This window comes from Bubalus kerabau, chromosome 2 (genome assembly GCF_029407905.1).
Source record: "Bubalus kerabau isolate K-KA32 ecotype Philippines breed swamp buffalo chromosome 2, PCC_UOA_SB_1v2, whole genome shotgun sequence".
In the NCBI taxonomy this organism is placed as follows: domain Eukaryota; kingdom Metazoa; phylum Chordata; class Mammalia; order Artiodactyla; family Bovidae; genus Bubalus; species Bubalus kerabau.
Window position 1 is genome coordinate 182,874,248 of NC_073625.1, and position 6,428 is coordinate 182,880,675.

A 6,428-nucleotide genomic window follows, 5' to 3' on the forward strand; every position below is an offset into this window, starting at 1 on the left:
AGAGAAGTTAAATAAGCAGGGTGACAATATACAGCCTTGACATGGTTCCTTTCCCAATTTGGAACCACTCCACTGTTCCAAGTCCAGTTCTAACTGTTTCTTCTTGATATGCATAGAGATTTCTCAGGAGGGAGGTAAGGTACCCTGGTATTCCCAACTCTTTAAGAGTATTCCACAGTTTGTTGAGATCCACACAGTCAAAGGCTTTAGCATAGTCAATGAAGCAGAAGTAGATGTTTTTCTGGGATCCTCTTGCTTTTTCTATGATCTAGCAGATGTTGGCAATTTGATCTCTGGTTCCTCTGCATTTTCTAAACCCAGCTTGTACACCTGTAAGTTCTCAGTTTCATGTACTGTTGAAGCCTAGCTTGGAGGATTTTGAGCATTACCTTGCTAGCGTGTGAAATGAATGTCATTGTGCCATAGTTTGAACATTCTTTGGCATTGCCCTTCTTTGGGTTTGGAATGAAAACGACCTTTTTCCAGTTCTGTGGCAACTGCTAAGTTTTCCAAATTTGCTGACATATTGAGTGCAGCACTTTAACAGCATTATCTTTTAGGATTTTAAATAGCTCAGCTGGAATTCCATCACCTCTGCTAGCGCTTTGTTCGTAGTGATGCTTCCTAAGGTCCACTTTACTTCACTCTTCAGGAGGTCTGACTCTAGGTGAGTAATTGTGATTATCTGGTCATTAGAGTTTTTTTTTTTTTTTTTAAACCTTTCAAATCCACTGTTATTTTCCTTTTTCCTCCTCACGTACAGAAGTTTTCCAGAAGCTGCTTTTCTTGCAGGTATAAAATCATTTGATTTTGGTCAGATACCATTTTATCCCCTAAAACTTTGCTAGCATCAAAATATGACAGTTAACCAGTGTTAAATCTATAAAATATTTACATAACACAGCACATTAAGCTTTAGACACTTGGCAACTAAACCACATAAAAATTGGAGAAGATTCCCAACCTACATGTTCAGAATCAGGTGTTCACAGTTGCTATCTGGTGACTGTACATGGTTCAAAAAGCAACAGAGGCAACACACAGTTACTTGGAAAGACATGGACCACTATCATCTGGAAGCACATTATGTTACCCCAGTGTCATGTCCCACTCCACCTTTCTCCAAGGTGGTCTCATAATTCTGGAATGACAGGTTCAGCTGATACAAAATGAAGACAGACAACACAACCTTTACTCTGTGGAGACATCCTAACTCCTACTATGCATGCATGGTGATCTTGAATGTAACTCGTCCTAAAAACTTGTCATGGTCATTCTGGGTTTTTAGGTTGGGTGAACCATCAATCTTGCACTCAACCATTGCTTCTTTTACTTCAGCATCACTACCAAAGCTGAGCTGGATGGCAACTAGTGGCTGCAGGCAGCTCCCATGCAGTTTTTTTTCCATAATATGGAAAATATTTTAAATCTATTTTTCCATTGGGAGAATTAGTTGATAGAACTGCTGTGCTTTCACTCTTTGCAATACCGTCTATCCTTGGTTCTCCTTAAGGCTGTAATCCAATTGTTCTGTTAATTTTCATAAGAACACAAGTGTTTCCTGCTTGGTAGCCAAACGTGGGATCATCCACACCACTGTATCCTTCAAATAAGGCGAGAGGAAACTGACATGCTGTGTATTCTGGAACCTTCTGCTCAAAAAATGTTCCAGTCTGTGAGATTGTTCTATTCTTCTAAGCCATATGGCTTTAGAAATTTCTTAAGGTCATCAATGTACCCCTGATAGGATTCTGAATCAGACAGGGTGAATGAAAAATCCAACGCCAACACTGGTTTTGGAAAAACTGTAAATCCTGGACTAGGAATCTGGTCATGATATTTTGGAACCTCATCGTTCAGTCTGAAGCATGGTCCACATTGTGAATGAAAAGAGTGAAGCCAGGAACCCATAACAGACTAGGTGGAAGAGTACGATCAAACCCCAGCTCTTGGTGGTCCGGTTGGAGACGAAGAGCTTCCACTGCGCCAGGCTCTGGTTGAAGGATTTCTTGTCTTTCTTCATCATGGTGTGTGTGCTGTTGACGAGGGGAGCTGCGGCCGTTGGAGTGGAGCAGCAAGGAGCGCAGAGACGCGTCCAGTCTCCAGCCACACAGCCCAGCGCCAGCAGCGGAAGACAGCGGGGCTGAGGAAACCTTCTGGCTGTGGAGAGCGGTCAAACCGACTGTGCTGAACTGCGCCCAGTGGGCTGCTACTGGACTACAGCTCCGCCCTCCGGAGCCAATCCCTGCACTGTTCAGGCCCCCAAGACTTTTTTTGTACAGTTCTGTGTATTTTTACCACCTCTTAATATCTTCTGCTTCTGTTAGGTCCATATTGTTTCTGTCTTTTATTGTGCCTACCTTTTTCATGAAATGTTCCCTTGGTATCTCTAATTTTCTTGAAGAGATCTCTAGTCTTTCCTATTCTACTGTTTTCATGTATTTCTTTGCATTGTTCACTTAGGACGGCTTTCTTATCTCTCCTTGCTATTGTTTGAACTCTGCATTCATATGGGTATATCTTTCCTTTTTTCCTTTGCCTTTCACTTCTCTTCTTTTCTGAGCTATTTGTAAGGCCTCCTCAGACAACCATTTTGCTTTTTTGCTTTTCTTTTTCTTTGGAATGGTTTTGATCACCATCTCCTGTGCAGTGTTATAAAACTCTGTCCATAGATCTTCAGGCACTCTCTATCATATCTAATCCCTTGAATGTATTTGTCACTTCCACTGTATAATTGTAAGAGATTTGATTTAGGTCACTAATTACTGGGACTTCCCAGGTGACACTGGTGTTAAAGAACATGTCTGCCAATTCAGGACATGTAAGAGATGCGTGTTTGATCCTTGGGTTGGAAAGATCCCCTGGAGAAGGAAATGGCAACCTACTCTAATATTATTGCCAGGTTAATCCCATGGACAGAGGAGCCTGGTGGGCTACAGTCCATGCGGTTTCAAAGAGTCAGACACAACTAAAGTGACTTAGCACTCATGCATGCACTAATTATTAGAGAAATGCAAATCAAATCAATAATGGGGTATCACCTCATACTGGTCAGAATGGCATCATCAGAAAAGTTTCAAACAATAAATACTGGAGAAGGCATGAACAGAAGGGAGCCCTCCTACACTGCTGGTGGGAATATAAACTGGTATAGCCACTATGGAGAACAGTATGGGGTTTCCTTAAAAAAATAAAAAATAAGCCAACATATGATTCAGAAATACCACTCCTAGTCATATATCCAGAGAAAATCATAATTCAAAAAGATACATGTATCCAAATGTTCATTGCAGCACTATTTACCATAGCCAGAACTTGGAAGCAACCAAATGTGTATCAACAGAGGAATAGATAAGAAGATGAGGTACATATATACAATGGAATATTATTTAGGCATAAAAAGGAATTATTTAATGCCATTGACAGCAGCATGGATGGACTTAGAAATCATCGGTGATTGAAGGAAGTCAGACAGAGAAAGATAAATATCATATGATAGCATTTGTATGTGGAATCTAAAATAAAAAAGGGTACAAATGAGCTTATTTGACAAAACAAGAATTGAGTTACAGATGTGGAAAACTAATTTATGGTTACCAGGGGTAAGGGGTGGAGGGATAAATTGGGAGATTGGAACTGACATATGCACACTACTATATGTTTTTGAACTGTGGTGTTGGAGAAGACTCTTGAGAATCCCTTGGACTGCAAGGAGCTCCAACCAGTCCATTCTAAAGGAGATCAGTCCTGGGTGTTCATTGGAAGTGAAGTCGCTCAGTCGTGTCCGACTCTTTGTGACTTCATGGACACCAGGCTCCTCTGTCTATGGAATTTTCTAGGCAAGAGTACTGGAGTGGGTTGCCTTGTCCTTCTCCAGGTAACTTCCCAACCCAGGGATCAAACCCAGGCCTCCCGCACTGTAGGCAGATGCTTTACTGTCTGAGCCACCAGGGCAGTCTGAAGGACTGATGCTAAAGCTGAAACTCCAATACTTTGGCCACCTCATGCGAAGAGTTGACTCATTGGAAAAGACTCTGATGCTGGGAGGAATTGGGGGCAGGAGGAGAAGGAGACAACAGATGATGAGATGGCTGGATGACATCACCAACTCGATGGACATGAGTCTGAATGAACTCTGGGAGTTGGTGATGGACAGGGAGGACTGGAGGGCTGTGATTCATGGGGTTGCAAAGAGTCGGACACCACTGAGCAACTGAACTGAACTGGATACATAAAATAGATAACTAACAAGAACCTGCTGGAAACTACTGATTACTCTGTAGTGGCCTATATGGGGAAAGAATCAAAATAGAGTGGAGATATGTATATGCATAAGTGTTTAATTTTGCTGTATATTTGAAACACAACATTGTAAATCAACTATACTCCAATAAAAATTTTGAAGATAAAATAAAGTCTCTTAATTTGTATTCTTAAAATGGTGAACACAGAATCTCACATTAGAAAAAACCATAAGGAAAATATTTTTGGGTAGTAATATAATTATTCTAAACATAATCATTTATACTCTAAAATGATTATTGTGTCAGAGAAGATGCTTGACATGATTTCAATTTTCTTAAATTTACTGATGTTTGATTTGTGACCCAAGATGTGATCATGGAGAATGTTCCATGTGCACTTGAGAAGAAGGTGTATTCTTCTGCATTTGGATGGAACGTCCTGAAGATATCAAGGAGATCCATCTCATCTAATGTATCATTTAAGACTTGTGTTTCTTTATTAATTTCCTGTTTTGATGATCTGTCCATTGGTGTGAGTGGGGTGTTAAAGTCTCCTACTATTATCGTGTTACTGTTAATTTCTCCTTGTATGTCTGTAAGTGTTTGTCTTATGTACTGAGGTGCTCTTACGTTGGGTGCATAGATATTTACAATTGTTATGTCTTCCTCTTGGATTGCTCCTTTGATCATTATGTAGTGTCCTTCCTTATTTCTTGTAATAGTCTTTACTTTAAGGTCTATTTTGTCTGATATGAGGACTGTTACTCCAGCTTTCTTTTGCTTTCCATTTTCATGGAATATATTTTTCCATCCTCTCAGTTTCAGTATATATGTGTCTTTAGGTCTGAAGTGGGTTTCTGGTAGACAGCATATATATGGGTCTTGTTTTTTTTTTTTTTTTTTTAATCCATTCAGCCAGTCTGTGTCTTTTGGTTGGTGCATTTAATCCATTTACATTTAAAGTAATTATTGATATATATGTTCCTATTGCCATTGTCTTAGTTGTTTGGGGTTTGATTTTGTAGATCTTTTTCTTCTCTTGCATTTCTTGACTATATAAGTCCCTTTAACATTTGTTGTAAAGCTGGTTTAGTGGTACTAAATTCACTTAACTTCTGCTTGTCTGTAAAGCTTTTGATTTCTCCATGATTTTTGAATGAGATCCTTGCCAGGTAGAGTAATCTTGGTTTTAGATTTTTCTCTTTCAGTACTTTAAATATATCCTGCCATTCTCTTCTGGCCTGCAGATTCTGCTGAAAGATTAGCTGTTAAATGTATGGGGTTTCTCTTGTATGTTACTTGTTGCCTTTCCTTGCTGCTTTTAATATTCTTTTTTATGTTTAGTATTTGTTAGTTTGATTAGCATGTGTCTTGGTGTATTTCTTCTTGGGTTTATCCTGTATGAGACTCTTTGCACTTCTTGGACTTGATTGATTCTTTCCTTTCCCGTATTGGGAAAATTTCAACTATAATCTCTTCAATAATTTTCTCATGCCCTTTCTTTTTCTCTTCTTCTTCTGGGACCCCTATAATTCGAATGCTGGTGCATTTAATATTGTCACAGAGGTCTCTGAGATTATCCTTAGTTATTTCCTTTCTTTTTACTTTATTCTGCTCTTCAGAAGTTATTTCCACCATTTCATCATCCATCTCACTTATCCATTCTTCTACCTAAGATATTCTGTTACTGATTCTCTCTAGAGTATTTTAAATTTCAGTAATTGTGTTGTTTGTCTCTGTATATTTATTTTTTATTTCTTCTAGGTCTTTGTGAATTGATTCTTGCATTTTCTCCATTTTATTTTCAAGGTTTTGGATCAACTTTACTATCATTATTGTGAATTCTTTTTCTGGTAGTTTGCCTATTTCCTCTTCATTTATTTGGACTTGTGGGTGTCTAGGTTGTTCCTTCATTTGAACAGTATTTCTTTGCCTTTTTATTATTTTCTTTTAACTTATTATATTTGAGGCCTCCTTTTCCCAGGCTTTGAGGTTGAATTATTTCTTCTTTGGTTTCTGCCTTCATAAGTTTGGTCCAGTGGTTTGCATAAGTTTCTTATAGGATGTGCCTTGTGCTTGTGTTCTGGTAGGAAGGGATGAATTGTTTTTCTTCCTCTGACTGTCAGGGCTGAGTCAGGTAGTAATCCTTATGCAGATGATTGGGTTTGTATTTTTGTTTTGTTT

The 6,428-nt window shown here is 38.9% G+C and overlaps 1 pseudogene; it reads right to left on the reverse strand.

Annotated features, from left to right (window-relative positions):
* Positions 1-854: 854 nt before the first annotated feature.
* Positions 855-2,026, reverse strand: LOC129645021 (sodium/potassium-transporting ATPase subunit beta-3-like; annotated as a pseudogene).
* Positions 2,027-6,428: the final 4,402 nt, after the last annotated feature.